General features: G+C 41.4%; 1 protein-coding gene across 1 annotated transcript in view; it reads right to left on the minus strand.

The window, feature by feature from the left end:
* The window catches only part of RTKN2 (rhotekin 2), a 157697-nt gene that overhangs the window by 45815 nt on the left and 96099 nt on the right, over window positions 1-15783 (minus strand). The gene's annotated exons all lie outside the window — the stretch shown is intronic.

Genomic DNA, 15783 nt, shown 5'->3' on the forward strand with positions numbered 1-15783 from the left:
TTTTCTTGCTGAAATATTCCATTGAGTAAATATACCATGATAGATTTATTAATTCTCCTGCTGATGGACATTTGGTGTTTTCCATTTTGGGGCTATGATGGATAAAGGTGCTACAAACATTCTTGTATGTGACTATTAGTGGGCATATTTACTTAGTTCTTTTGGAACTGAATTCCACCTAGAAGTGGAATTTCTTGGTCACAGAGTAGGTGGATATGCATCTCTGGAGGTTACTACTTGACTGTTTTACAAAGTATTTAAATTAATTTACATTCCTGTAAGCAATATATAAAAGTTCCAGTTGCTCCACATCCTTAACAACACTTGGTATTTCCAGTTTTTATAATTTTAGTCATTCTAATGAATATAGACTGCTATCTTACTGTGGTTTTCATTTTCATTTCCCAGATGAGTAATATTGTTTAGTACTCCTTCATATGCTTATTAATCATTTGAGTATCTTCCTTTGTGAATTGCTTGAAGTCTTTTGCTAGTTTTTAATTGTAAATTTTCTGTCTTTTAAAAAATATGTGTAGGAGATCTTTATATATTCTGGATTCAAATCCTTGCCTATTTGCTTTCTTAATGAAGTCTTTTGATGAACAGAAGTTCTTAGTTTAAATTAATTCCAATCTATTAACTTATTATTAGTGCCTTTGTATCCTGTTAACATGGACGCACATATTTTTTCTTCTAGAAAATTTCAGCTCTAAGTCTACATCCATTTTGCATTAATTTTTGTACATGGTATGAATAATGATTAAGGTTCTTTTTCAAAAATACAGAAATGTATTCCAGTATCATTTATTGAAAAAGCTAACTGTTCTCCTCTGAATTAAAGAAGGGCCTTTTCCATAAATCAAATACTTTAAATGGGTAGGTCTATTTATGGCCTCACTATTCTGTTTCATCAATTCATTTGTCTATCCTTGTGCCACCAACACATTATCTTAATTACTGTAACTTTATATAATATTCCAGGAAGTGAGGGGAGCCACAGACCGAGTTCAGCCCTGTGACTAATCATTCAATCATTCATGCCTACATAATGAAACCCCGATAAAAACTCTGGACACCAAGGCTTGGGTGAACTTCTCTGGTTGGCAATCATGCATCAATTTGCTGGGTGATGTGTCCTGAGGCTAAGAAAGCTTCATGTTTGGGACCCTCCCAGACCTTACTATATGTATCTCGAAGCATTTGGCTGGTCCTGATTTGTATCCTTCACAATAAAACTTTAATAAAAAGTAAAGCACTTTCCTGAGTGATGTGTATCATTTCTAGCAAGTTACCAAACATAGGGGGAGAGTGGGGAACCTCTGAATCTGTAGCCAGTTGATAAGAAGTGTGGGTGGCCTGGAAACCATGGAGATTGTAGCCGGTGTCTGAAGTTAGGGGAGTTGTGTGGAGAACTGAGCCCTTGATTTGTGAAGTCTGCACTAACTCCGGGTAGTTAACATCAGGATTGCATTGCAGGCACATGCACGTTATGGACTTAATATCTTTTTAGAGAACTGAGCCCTTTGTCACTACACAGTGCCTCTTCAGCACTGATAATTTTCCTTGTTATGAAGTTGGCTTGGTCTGAAATCAACGTGGTTACTCCAGATTTCTTTTGATTAGTGTTAGCATGCTCTATTTTTCTCTATTCCTTTACTTTTAATTTATCTGTGTCTGTGGGTTTCTTGCTGACAACATATACTTGGATGTTATTTTTCTGTTAAATCTTCTCTGAAATCTCTGTCTTTTAATTGGTATATTTAGACCAGTGACATCTAAATCGATTATACTGTTTCATGGGTAGTGTAAGTAACTTGAAACAGCATTTTTCCAGTTCCTTCCTCCTGTTCTTTTAAGATTGCTGTTATTCATTTCATTTATCCATAGATACAAAATACACTGTTGCTATTATTATTTTGAACAAACTGTTATCTATTAAATCAATTAAGAGTAAGGAAAATTAAAGATTTTATCTTACCTTCATTTATTCCTTCTCTAAAACTTTTTTTTTTTAAGTAAATCTGAATTTCTGACCTATGCCACTTTCCTTCTCTCCGAAGAACTTTTAACATTTCTTTCAAGGCAGGTCTAATGGTGACAAATTCCCTTAATTTTTGTTTGTCTGAGAAACTCTGTATTTCTCCTTCACTTTTGAGGATAATTCCAATGGATACAGAATTCTGGGTTGGTAGACTTTTTCTCCTCAACATTTAAAATATTTCACTCCACTCTTCTTGCTTGTATGGTTTCTGATGAAAAGTCTGATGTAGTTTTTATCCTTATTCCTCTGTTGGCAAGTTGTTTTTCCTCCTCATGTCTTTCAAGATTTTTATCTTTGTCTTTGATTTTCTACAGTTTGCACACAATATGCTTAGGTATAGCTTTCTTGGAATTTATCACGCTTGCTGCTCTCTGAGCTTCCTGGATCTGTGGCTTGGTGTCCATCATCAATTTGGAAACTTCCCAGTCATAACTACTTCAAATATTTCTTCTGTCCTTTTCTCTCTTTTTTCTCCTTCTAGTTGTCCCCATTAAATGTATGTTTTATCTTTTGTAAAAGTTCCATAGTTCTTAGATTCTGTTCCATCTTTTTTATTCTTTTTTCTCCGTGCATTTCAGTTTTTGAAGTTTTATTGACAAGCTCATTGATTTTTTTTCTTGACCATGTCTATTCTGCTAATGAGCCCAACAAAACCATTCATTTATTTTACAGAGCTTTTGATTACCAGTGTTTCCTTTTGATTCTTAGAGGTTCAATATCTCTGCTTATATAACCCATCTGTTCTTGCGTGTTGTCCACTTTTCCACTAAAGGCCTTAGCATATTACTCATAGTTTTTTTAATTTCAAAATCTCTGCCATGCCTGTGTGTGGATCTGATGTGTTCCTTATCTCTTTAGACTGTCAGGTTGTTTTTTCTTCCTTTAGTTTGTTGTCTAATTTTTTTTTTTTTTAACTGAAAGCAGACACAATGTACTGGGTAGAGGGAAGTTTCATGTTTATCTGACCTACTGTTTGCTGACACTGTGGTAGTCAGAGACTAAAATTTCTACCAGTGTCCTTATTTTTGTCTTCCCTGCTGTTTTGGATTTTCCTAGACTTCTTAAATAGGGTCTGAGGTCTGCAGTTCTTTTAGCTATAATCTATCATTATACAGGAGCTGGACTGATATGGTGGTATGGTGTATATGAGGGCAGTTTTCTACAGTCTCATAATTAGATTTTAGTTGTTTAGTGAACATGAGTTGGGTATTTCCCTTTCCCCAGGGTGGTGAGGCTTTGGGTAAAACCTCAGTAGATTAGACATGTGTATATTAGTTTCCCGTGAGGGTAGGCCTTGCTGAGGAGAACAGAGAGCTTGGCGTATGTTTCAAGGTGCTTACTTTTCTCCTCTCACTGCTGGAAGCATAAGGACATTCTTCTCCAATTTTCTCTGTGACAAACTGATAGGACTCCTGGAGATAAAACTGACAAATTTGTGGGGGCCTCCTCAGAGTTTTTAACTCTCTTGCTTATCTATACAGAGCCTGCAACCATTTGTCAATTACAGTTTAAAACATCCCTACCAATATTGGCTGCAGGGAAGGGTTTCTGCCCAGCGATCTGTGGTTCTCTGTATCCACTTGTCTGTCGCTCCAGTTTTCAGGGAAGCAATTTCTCCTGTGATTCCAATTTTATGATGCATCTAGGGAGAGTTGTTGATTTTCAGTTGGTTCAGCTTTTTATTGTCATGAGGACAGGAGTGACAACTTTCAAGTTCACTACATGTTGGACTAGAAACCGGAAGTTCACCAGGTCTGCTTTTGAAACTTAAATTAAGATATTGAGCCATTATATGTCCATACTAGCAGGAAGTAGTATGTCTTTATCTTGGAACCCTCTGTACTGCCCTAAAATCTCAGCATTTTAGTCTAGTTTGTTGAGCTTTCAAATATCCCACAGGGAGCAACTACAGAATCTGATCCGTTCACTACAGAATCTGATCCCTTTTTATTCCTTGTTTCTATTACTGCAATGACTATGTTAAGACTGCGTCACCATTGAAAAGACCTGGCTCTCCCAGCCCAATGCATCGCTGCCTTCTACTGCCATCAGGGCTGTTGATGGTCTTGCCACCTCAGTGGCATGCCTGTCTGTGTGCTCCACCCTTGGGCTCCTGAGGTTGTAACTGTCCCTCTCATACACTCAGCCAGTGTCCCAAAGGGAACCTGCCAGGCCAGGGCAAAGCATGTAACAGAGGCATCTGCAGACCTACATACCCCTGTCTTCATGGTGAAGTCCCTCTCACTTGAGCTTCCTTTCCTATAAGTAAGCTCACTCAGGACCACCTCAGTTCATCAGATCTTCAAAACAGAAGGGCTCAGCTCTAGATCCATGTGATTTGCCCACTTGCTATCCAGAGACTAGTTCTGCATTCCAAGAGGTATATAGAGAGGCAGCATAGTTAAGGCACCTGTGGATCTTCAGAGACCTACCCTGATGCTGGAGCCAAATGGCTTGCATCTGCACAGAGCTTGCAGTGTCTGGGAATTTACATCCAGCACCCCCTGCCAAAAGTGGCCCTTTACCAATGCAGGAAACCCAGTTCCCTTGCCCCAGATTGGACAAGTGTGAGGTGCAACTAACACTGTGGGATCAGGGTGAAGCTGCTGCATATCCTTGCTTGGTTTCCTTCCTTTCCTTGTCCTGCTTCCTCCACTTCCTTGCCTGTCTTCCCTGGAAGCAGTTCCCTAATCAACCACTTCCTCATGGCTTTCATCTCAGAGACTGCTCCTGGGAACTCAAGACACCAACCACAAGCTTCAAGGTGCTGAATGCCTTCTATTCTTACATTTTCACAGCCAAGAGTCCCCTTGATCTACTCCAAAGTGACTTGCTTCCTCCAAGTGAAGGGGCTGACATTTAAATGGCAGCTGCTCATACAAATACATTTTTGTATACCTATGCAACCACATTCTGAGTTATTGGTTATTTCCAATCTGTTTACTTAATATTTTTTCTGGTGCCTTTAAAGGCCTGAAAAGGTTAGGGCCCACAGTAGCCAAATAATTCAGTTGATTGACCACTGTATTCAAGGAAGTTTGCTTGAATATTTACTCTAAAATCAGTTAACTCTTTTTCTTCCTTCCTTCCTTTTCTTTCTTTAATATTCAACAGCTTTACTGAGGTATAATTGACATACAATAAGCTGCAATATTTACAGTACATAATTTGGTAAGTTCTGACATATGCACACACCCACGAAACCATTACCACAATCAAGACTGTGAACGTATACATCACCTCCAGAAGTTTCCTCATGCCCCTTTATATCTCCCTTCTCCTCCTCTTGCCCTTCTCCCAAGCAACCATTAATCTGCTTCCTGTCATGATAGATTAGTTTGCATTTTCTAAAATTTTACATAAATACAGTCACATACTATGTAATTTCTTGCTGCTGGAGCTTTTACACTCAGCATAATTATTTTGGGTTTCATCCATGTTGGTGCATGTATCAAAGTTCATTCCATTTGATTTTTGAGTGGCATTCCATTGCATGGGTATACCACAATGTTGACAGGCTCACCCGCTGATGATACTTGGGTTGTTTCCAGTTTTGGGCTCTGATAAGCCCCCTAAAAGTTGCTACAAACGTTCATTCACACATCTTTGTACAAACATGCGCTTCCTTTTTTTTTTCTTAATTTCTTAAGAAACTACAAAAATGTTTTCCAAAGTAAAAATTTTAATTTTTTAAGAGATGCAAAAAACGTTTTTAAAATGTCTCATTTTACATTCTCAGCAGTGCATGAAAGTTTCAGTTATGCTTTTAAGCTCTCACCAAATCTTGGTATGGTCAATCTTTATAATTTTAATTTAATTTAGTAGATGTATAATGGTATTTCATTATGTTTTTTATTGTGGTTTTAATTTGCATTTTTAATTGAAGTATAGTTGATTTACAATATTATATTAGTTCCAGGTGTACAACATAGTGATTTAATCTTTTATAGATTATACTCCATTTAAAGTTATTATGACTATATAATATATCCTTGTTGCTTATTTATTTTATACATAGTAGTTTGTATCTCTTAATCCCCTTCCTTGTGCCTCCCCCTTCCCTCTCCCCATTGGTACCTACTACTGTTAAGACTTTCTGACTCCTCCTTTCCTGGCCTCTCTTTTTCTCTCTCTGTGCCTTCATTCAGGCAGAAATGCCCCACATCTCTTCCCACTTTCCCAGTCAAAATCTATTCATGAGAAAAGATTAAACCAGTCAGTGGCCAAAATGTAGTTTCTACTATTCTTCCCTCAATAAGGGATGGAGACAGGAGGGTTAACGGTATTTAAAATATATCCCTTTCCTACATAATGAAAAGCTCTGGATGTTGTTCAGGGTATTTCAGGGATCAAGCAATTGGTATGAGGAGAATTCTGGAGCCCAGGGGACCTTGACGATGGTCCCTGGCAGCTGTCCCTGGTAAAGTAAAAGTCAGCTGTAGGTGATTCCTTATTTACAGAGTTTGTAGATTAATCACAGTGGAAAGGAGAGTCGCTCTCTGGATGGACCTCCCACTGCCCCGATCTCTGTACCTCCCCTGGTGCTGGTGAGAGCTCAGTTACAGGTAACTTTAGCTTCAGCTCAACAACACAGGTGGCCAGGGGAAGTCTACACGGTGTGGTAGATAAGGCATTGGGTTCAGCAGAAAACAGACTTGGTTAAAAATCCTGGCTTTGCGCTTACCTCTGTGTGACCTTAGGAAAGTTACCTAACCTCTCTGTGGCTCCATTTCCCTGGATATAAAATGAAGATAATGATACTACTCTCCAAGAATGGTTACAAAGCACAGAAATGAGATAAAACACACACCAAAATGGCTAGCAGAGTAAACACTTGAAGAATATTAATCCCTCTTCTCTCTCTATACTGCGAGGTTCAGTAAATGAGTCATCGTACTGCTTCCCTGTGTCAGTAACTGACCCCCAGTTAACCTCCCACGTTAACCTTCCAAAACATCGAAATTAGAAGGTAATTTTCTATTATCTTGTCCAACCTATCCATTTTACAGATGATGAAACTGAGGCCTAGAGGGTTCAAAGGCCTTTTTCAAAGCCTGCTGTTTCTCCTCTATTGCTCTTTGCCCTACACCTCGTTAATTATCACCTTTTTGAAGTCTGTGTTTACAAATCCTGGCTAATGTTTAGCTCTTTGCATCTCCAATGTTATTTTGTGAGGTGTTGCCACATGGGGTTATTTCAGCTCTTTGGCAGTGGTCTTCCAAAAGGGAGATGCTGTGGATTCCTCACAGTTCTCCAGAGGTGCCAAGCTGGTGCGTGGTCCCTGGCCCTTGGTCCCAGATGCTTCTTTCCTGAGAGAGGGCTGTTCTCTCTGGACAACTTTGTCCTCTGGCAGAAAAGCATTCTTCCCCTGCTATGGTGGTGAAGCTGGAGGAGAGGGTCTCACAGAGGTTGCAACAGTTCAGTTGGCTTCCTGGCCTTTAGTGGGTGACTTTGCCAGACACCATGCTCTGGGGAGGCAGCCTTCCCAATGTCTCAGCCCCAGGGTCTGTCAGAGACCCGGAGATCAGAGGAGGATCACCAAGGCCAGAGGCCTCAAGTAACCTCGAGAGCTCCCTCACCAGCCAGCTTGCTCTTTTTGGCAAAGGTGCCCCACCAGTGTCCAGTGCCCACTGGTTCCTCCTTGAGGACTAAAATCATGAAAACAGCCCCATCAAAAAGCAGTCAGGAGGGTCCAGCAGCTTCCAAAAGAGCAGTCCTCACAGAATGCAGTGAGTTCCATCAGAGAACAGGAGAGACATGACAGAAACTCCTGTGCAGCCTTGTCAAACCACAGCACCCCATGCTGCACAGCACCCCACACAATGCTGCCCTCGTCCCCAGCCCCTGGGGAGAACCTGGGAGGAGAGCTCAAACCCTGGATGTGGGCGGGTAAGGCAGAAGACACTCAGAATCCGGCTCAGCGTGGGCAACAGAGGACAGGTCTGAAAAATCTCCCTAGATGATTCTGATGAGTTACCCCCATCCCCTAGGGTTTATTTGCCAGATTTAGCAAATAAAAACATAGAATACTTAGTTAAATGGGACTTTCAGATAAATAGTGAATATTTTTTAGTATAAGTATGCCCTACGTGATATTGAAGACATATACTAAAAAAAGTGTTGTTTTTCTGAAATTCAAATCTAACTGGGCATTATGTGTTTTATCTGGCAACTCTACCACCCTCTCCACCCTCAAACAGGAAAGTGACATTTTCAAATACCATTCTAAAAGAAATATACATTCACTGTCAAAAATGCTGAAAAATATGAAAAATGAAATTAAAACCATAGTTTTACCACCCAGAGTTGTTAGTATTTTGGTCTGTTTTCTCTCTCTCTCCACACACACACACACACACACACACACACACATATACACACACATCTATGTATATATAAATATCCTTCATCACCAGGTCTTTTACTGGCTGACAAATGCTGACTCTAAATCCCAGCTCAGGCATGTAGGGGAGTGAGAGAAACAGGTCTCAGATCTCTCCTCTCGGGCAGACAGCAATTAGCCATCAGATGCTTGATGTGGCAAACACCGTGCACCCATAGGAGGGGTTCCAGAAATGCTTGTTGATGAAGTGAATAAGCAAATGAATGAACCCCCTTAGATTCCGGAAGTACCCTAGCCCAAACACAACACCCAGAATTCCATTCAGCAGATTCTGCTCAACAGAAGAGGTGCTGCATGCACTTCAGCAGGGAGTCGGTAACTCAGAACTCAGCCTTCTGGCCCCTGGAATTGAACACAGGCAAAGTCTTGATTTTGCTTTAAGTTTCACGAATAGTGTCAGTGCCAGGCCCCATGGTAAGTACTATGGACAAAGAAATGAACAGGATAGACCAATTACATTCACATGAAATTATATTTGTGTGTGTGTGGTGGTGGTGGGGAGACAGATAATAAAAGAGTAAACAGATAAAGATAATAATTTCATATAGTGATGAGTGAGAAATGAGGCCATTGTAGCCACACAGTTTACTCTCCATGCTAAACACAAATCAACTATTTAACACTCAGCATTAATACGAAAACAATATTCTTGAAAATTCTAGTCCAAAGATGCAATTGCAAACAATGTTACTGCTTTAGGAACTTCCTGAAAATCCATTTATCTAAACAACAGACTCCTCAACTAGTGCCAGTTAGGGTGGTGGCCCCCTTCTCAGAACAACCCAGCTTGTCTCTATACGTTCTTCAAGGCCCTCTGCAAAGCCCTCAGCTTGCTGTGTTCATCAATCCTAAACTATTGTATCATAAACTTTGCACAGTTCCAATCAGGACTACACATTGAAAGACCTACCTCAAACCAGACCCTCAAAATCCTATCCATACCCCACCCTGACCTCCCCCTTCTAAGAAGCTTCTATGATTCCATCAAAGTAGTGACATCCCTTATTGCACTAAGCAATACATCTGGCTTTGTGCAATCAGCAGGCTATTTCAGCCGTCTGTGTAGGAATCAGGGGTCAAAATGAGTGCCGTGAAGCAAAAAAAGCAGGGCCATTCCATCCACAGTGATGGAGGCGGGCCTGGCAGTGAAGGGTATTTTCATTTAGATAAAAGCCTCTCAAAAGGAGTAACATTTAAGCTGAGACTTGAATGAAGAGAAGACTCTGGGCTTGCCATATCCTGGAGCAAAACCTTCTGGGCATCAGGATTAATAAAACAAGGAAGGTTGATGGTAGAGCAGAGGAGTTCAAAGATGGGCGGTAGATGGATGCCAGATGACGTAGTTCATTGCAGGCCAATGTAAGGAGTTTGGATTTTATGTTCAGTGTGACTTTAAAGAAACCTGGAAGATTTAAGCAGGAAAACCATACTCTTTCAACCATCCAGCCAGTCAATGAACATTACTTGAGACCCTTCTCTTGCCTGACATTTGTGGGTACAAAATACGCTGGAGATTTAGCTTTCTAGAGAAAAGACAGACACAAATAGCCAGCATGCAGGCGGCCAACTCCCATACACTGCAAGAAGTATGAGAAGGAAACAGTGACCCATAAGCCACAGAATCAAAGAGTGGCCTTTCCTTGTCAGGTTCTGGCTCCCACATCCCCAGGGTTCGATGTAAGTGCAGTTTTGCTTGGTGGTAACTTCTGGCCTCTAAGGTCCACGGGAGGTTACAACAAACTCGGGTTGTGGTCTCCCCATGAGCAGCCAGCTCGGCATTTTTACCCCCGTGCCTCAGGACCAAGCTCAGTACCTGGGACAGAGCAGGTACTCAATAAAGGTTGGAATAGATGGCCTGCTTTTTAGGTATGCATATTGCATCCAATTCCAAAAAGTTATGAAATTGTATACAGTGCTACATATACTAGTAAAACATAAAAATAAAGGAGGAAATCAGGGGAAGAAATGCGAAGGTAAGGAAGTAAGAACACTCAGGGTTAAGGTTATGGTTAAAAACCCTTAGTGAGTAGTTTTGAACAGAGGTGAATTACAAAGTTTTCTTAGCAGCCAGTGAAAAGAGACCAAAGGTCAGTTGCTACTTTCACGAAAATTAAGAATAACAAGAAGCCAGCGGCTCAAGAAAAGTCCAGTTCTTTCTCATACTGAGTCAAAGAAAAATTTTTATGGGTCTTCCTAAAGTGACTTTTTGTGAGATAGTATATAACAACATCCCTCAAATAACACAGTTGTGAGTTACAAACGGCTATTTCTCGAAGCACCCCTGGGAGCATTATCCAGGCATATCTGAGCCTAATTTGACCAAGGTGACTGGGCCAGGGAGAAGGCTGAGCACGCAGTTCTGCTCCACAGCTTGCTGGTGACTACAACGTTGAATACTAGAGGGATAGGGATGGAGTCTGGGAAGTCGAGGACCGAGCTGGCTGGGACCCGACGGTGCTGGAGCTTGGCAGGGCCAGGCACGCGCATACATCTTGCCCACCTTGGGAAAGAAGTTACTCAGAGTATAAGAGATATCTTCCCCCTAATACCCTGCGTGGAGCAACTTCCTGCCCTCCTGGAACAAAATGAGGGGGAGGGAGGCCTCCGCAGAGGAGGGCTTTGTGGAGGGGGGAATCTTCATGAAGTGCTAGAGTGAACACCTCATATTTCAACTCTGTGAGGAAAGCATCTCCTGGCAGACAAGCTCACAAAATGTGCGCAGTTAGTGGTTGGGTCGCCCAGGTCCTGTCTGCGGCTCCATCAGGGTCCCCCACTTCCTGGGCCATAAAAACGTGCTCTTGACTGATGGCTGACATACGAGGTGACAGGCATGGAAATGGTTTCCTTTGGCTGCATGTGTGTGCTCCGATCTACAGCTCCCCTGCAGTCAGCGAGGGCAGATGCCTCCACTGCTATTGAGTAAGCATAGATGCTCAATGGCTTCTTCGTGGAAGAGAACACTTGGTTTGGAAAAGAAAATCATAGTGAATTCAAAACAGAAGAGTAATGTCTCTTTTTGAATGAGCGTAAACACGGTTTAGATTCATTGAGCTGTCTACCAGATCTGCGCATGCAGACATAACTTGTGCTGTGCTCTGATGGTGTCGAGCACGCGAAAGGAGAGCTCCTTCTTTTGTGACGTTCATTGTTACTGCTTGTAGACAGGAAAGTGCAGGCTCAGCAAAGGTTAAGTGACTTCTACGAGGCCACGCAGGTAGCTCCTAAGTTCCCGGTCTCCAAACTCCTACTTGGGAACTCTTTACACAAGATGACGTCGATGTGGCAACGGAAGCCCAGCAATTCTTCATCTTCCAACCACTTACCTTCCTCTCCTCCAGTTTTCTGCTAAAGGGATTCTTAGATTGAGGGCTGTGAGTGCAGCTGCTTCCATGGTCTTATCTGCTATTTCCACTTCGTCCAGATACCTGCTTTTCCATGTGCCCTGAGTGGAAATGTTCTAAACACCTGTGCTTCATGAATACCTCAGAGCCAACAGGGGTTGTGGAAGTTCGCTGAACCTCCAATCACAAAGTTGGCGTTAGCATCCCTTCCTAGCCTTCTGACCCAGGCTTGTCTGTGATCCCGGACCTGTCATCATGTCTCTCTTCCACACAACGTTACCAATGCCTCAAGGTTGTGTGAGTGCTCACATCTGAACTGAGGGACTGGGAAGATTTCAATGCCACAGACTGCACATTCTGGTGAGGAACATGAGGCAGGAAAGACATTCATAAATTCTCAGACAATAAAGACAAGAAAATAAATTCTTTGGATGACAATAAGGGGTGATGGAATTTATTAGCATGATTATAGTGCTGGATTAGTACTGTTTTCATCTTACAATGTAAAGTCAACAACCATGCACTGTTCGGGGCACTCCCTATGTGATCAGGCTCCTTCCATCAGGCACAGAACTTAATAATTATTTCAGGCTAAAGAATACATTCTGACTTCATATTTTGTACAGATTTGTTTTTGGTGCTATTGTGGGGGAGGACAAGGACACAGTGCCAAGCAATGGTGACCCTGAAGAGATTATTCTCTAAGCAAATGTTTTCTAAAGACCCACCTGTTGAATAAACATGCCTAACTCAGGGAGGGCTGCCTGGTGCTACAAACAACTATGGAAGAAATATATTTACAACCATTTTTCAATAGAAGAACACAAATATCTGTAAGAGACTCAAGGAGAAAAAGAAGGGGATGCAAATGCAAACTGATCAGTGCCCCAAGTACAGGAAAAGAGATGAAGGTCCTCTCAAAAGATTTCAGCATCAAGCGTTGGAACAAAGGTTTCACCTTCTAGTAACCAGAACACTCTGTTAACTAGATGGGGCCTTTCCCTGACATTTGTCTATCTGCAGACTCTGAACCCTGTCTCCTTCTATGATTACCTCCAATATATGGGCTCATTTCTCTGCACTTACTCCGAAACAGTCGACATCGATTTGCAACGTTAATGAAGTAAGTACCCAACTATCCTTGTTCATGAGCTATTACCCCGGTATTGATTGTAGTCTTAATTGACAATTACTTGAATGGGCCGGGCTACACTGAGCTTTTATTAATTTTCCATTGTGATGCTCATTACTAAACTTCATTGCAATTGTGTAACAATATAAACTCCCCACTGTGGCTAGCTGAACTGGAAAATTCCACTGGCCATTTCTCAAACCTGTTCATACTGGAAAACCAATAATTTGGTACTGTTAAATTTGATATCAGGATTCTAGTCCTCGATTCCGCGAGAAGAGAACTGCGACTTTGGCTGTGAAAATAAATAGAATTTGCTGAATTATTTTCCCTTCACTGTTATTTCAGAGGACATGTGGTACCCAGAGACTCGATTCGTCCCCTCGCTGCCTAGAGAAACAGTGAACTTCATGCTACTGTAAAATTATATTCGTTCTTCTATCTCCCTTTCTTTCTTTTTTAAAATTAATGGAGGGGCATTGAGGTAGAAGAGATGATGTGGTTTTAGGAATTTTCATTTTCTTCAGCTGAGCTTTGTAAATTTTTTTTTTTTGCCACTCTCTCAAACATACAAAATCTCTGATTTCAAACCCTCCTAAAATAGTAAGCAAAATATATTAGAACGATCAAAACCCTATTGCAAGTGGAAGTCAGAGCTTTATCACAGAGGGGCTGTTAGGAAAAGGAAGGGCTTGCCCACCAGGACCTATTTAGATATCACTTCTTCCAGACACGTATTTGTATATTACTTCCCTTTCAGAGCTAGACCTCAGGAATCAGAAATGACTGGCTTTTTTGCCTCTTAGAAAGCTTCACACTGGCCTCCCTTTATCATCCTAAGGTGCCCCTGATCATCTCTAACCATGTTGAGATTACAAATGTGCACGTTAGGCCGAATTTCAACCACATTTGGAAAATGGGAAAATGTAATTGCAAGAGCCATTCTTTCTGGTCTATGGTTGGGACCAGCTGAGTTTGGGGTATATAATAGGAGATGATGTAAGGGAGGAAGAACACTTTTCCTTCATCCTCTTAGGTTCAGTCATGGGAGCCTGTGAATTAAACTACCAAAAAACAGATTAACGAGAAAATTCATACATTTTTAATTTTAATTTTATGTGCATCGTGCCTTCACAGAAAAGAAGTGAATCCCCAAAGAAGTGGTTAGGCTTGGGAGCTTATATACCATTTTAACAAAGGACAAAATTGTGGAGAAGTGACTGGCCAAAGGAAAGAGGGGTTTGGGCTTCTAAGGGTGGTAAATTGTGGGAGGGTTAAATATACAGTAAATATATAAGGGAAACTCATGGTAGATAAGGGTTATTTAGTAAGGTTTATTTATGCAGACACATCTCCGTGCTGTCTCCGTCTCCAGTGACAAGGGGCCTATTGCTGTGAAGGTGATTTTGAAAATGTGGCTAATATCTAAAATTAGTTAACTTTAAGTGAATGGCATTATCTTAAATAATGTGAGCATCCATCCAATATATTGGCCTCATCCAATATATCTGAAGTTCTTAAGAGCAAAAAGTGAGGTTTCCTGAGAAGAAAAAAAATTCTGTCTAAAGACTGCAGCATTAACTCCTGCCTGAATTTCCAGCTTGCCAAACTGCCCTCTGGATTTCAGACTTGCCAATCCCCACAATCATATGAGCCAATTTCTTAAAATAAATCCCTGTAAACACACACACACACACACACACACACACACCCCTTATTGTTTGTTTCTCTGGAGAACCCTGACTGACAACAGCTCTCCAGATAAGATGGTAAATCAGTGGCCATCAAAGGAAGGTGCACTGATATTTCTTCTACTCACTATGGTAGGAGTAAGGATAGAAACACAGAGTACACACATTATCTCAGTGGCTATATTCAGCTCACAAACATTGTTTTCTTTGGCCTATACAGGGTATTTGTTTGTTTTGAATTAATTGATACCATTTAAAAATAAGGAGATATCACTTAAAGTGTGAATTTCTCATTTTTTAAAAAATAACTGGAGATCTGGCAACCCAAGGCTTGTATTCCTGCAAGGAAATAATCAGCTTGAACTAAATCCTCAAACTGGGTTACCTGTCACCCTGGGGTACACAAAGGCTTTCCAAGAAGTATCAATTTCCAGACACTCAGCTTCCATATGCTCTCATTTCTAAAGCCTGGCAACCTGCTTGCTTTCTGAGCCTCACAGTTGTCCTCTTTTTCTCAGCTTCCTTTATAATCACCCTTTTCCCATTTTGCAAAATGTGGCTGATGCGGAGATACGCTGTTCAGCTCCCCCTTCCACAAAGGACTGGCTGTATGAAGTGGACAGAATGGTGACCTGCCAAAGATATGTCCATCTTGAACCTCAGAATGTTACCTAACATGGGATAAAGGTCTTTGTAGATATAATTAAGATAAGAATCTTGAGATGTGATCATCCTGCATCATGGTGAACCCTAAATCCAATGACAAGTCTCATACTTTCATGTGAGACTGAAAAGTAGGAAACCACAGGAACACAGAGGGGAAGGCCACCTGAAGACAGGGGTAGAGATCTGAGTGATGCATCCGTGAGTCAAGGAATGCCAAGAAAGGCCAGGAGCCAGAAGCTGGGAGAGGGGCATGGAACAGATTCTCTTTCAGAGCCTCCAGGAGGAACTACCCCTTTCAACACCTTGATTTTGGACCCCTGGCCTCCAGAACTGTGAAAGAGTAAACTTCTGCTACTTTTAAGCCACCAAGTTTGTGACAATTGGTTATGGCAACCCTAGGAAGCAAATACATTAGCCCTCTTAGAGTGCTCCTTCAGGTTTGGCCTCGTATACAGAGGGCCACCTTCTTCCTAAGGTCACACTTTCCCAGGACAGCCCTACATCTGGTG

Source organism: Camelus bactrianus, chromosome 11 (assembly GCF_048773025.1).
Source record: "Camelus bactrianus isolate YW-2024 breed Bactrian camel chromosome 11, ASM4877302v1, whole genome shotgun sequence".
In the NCBI taxonomy this organism is placed as follows: domain Eukaryota; kingdom Metazoa; phylum Chordata; class Mammalia; order Artiodactyla; family Camelidae; genus Camelus; species Camelus bactrianus.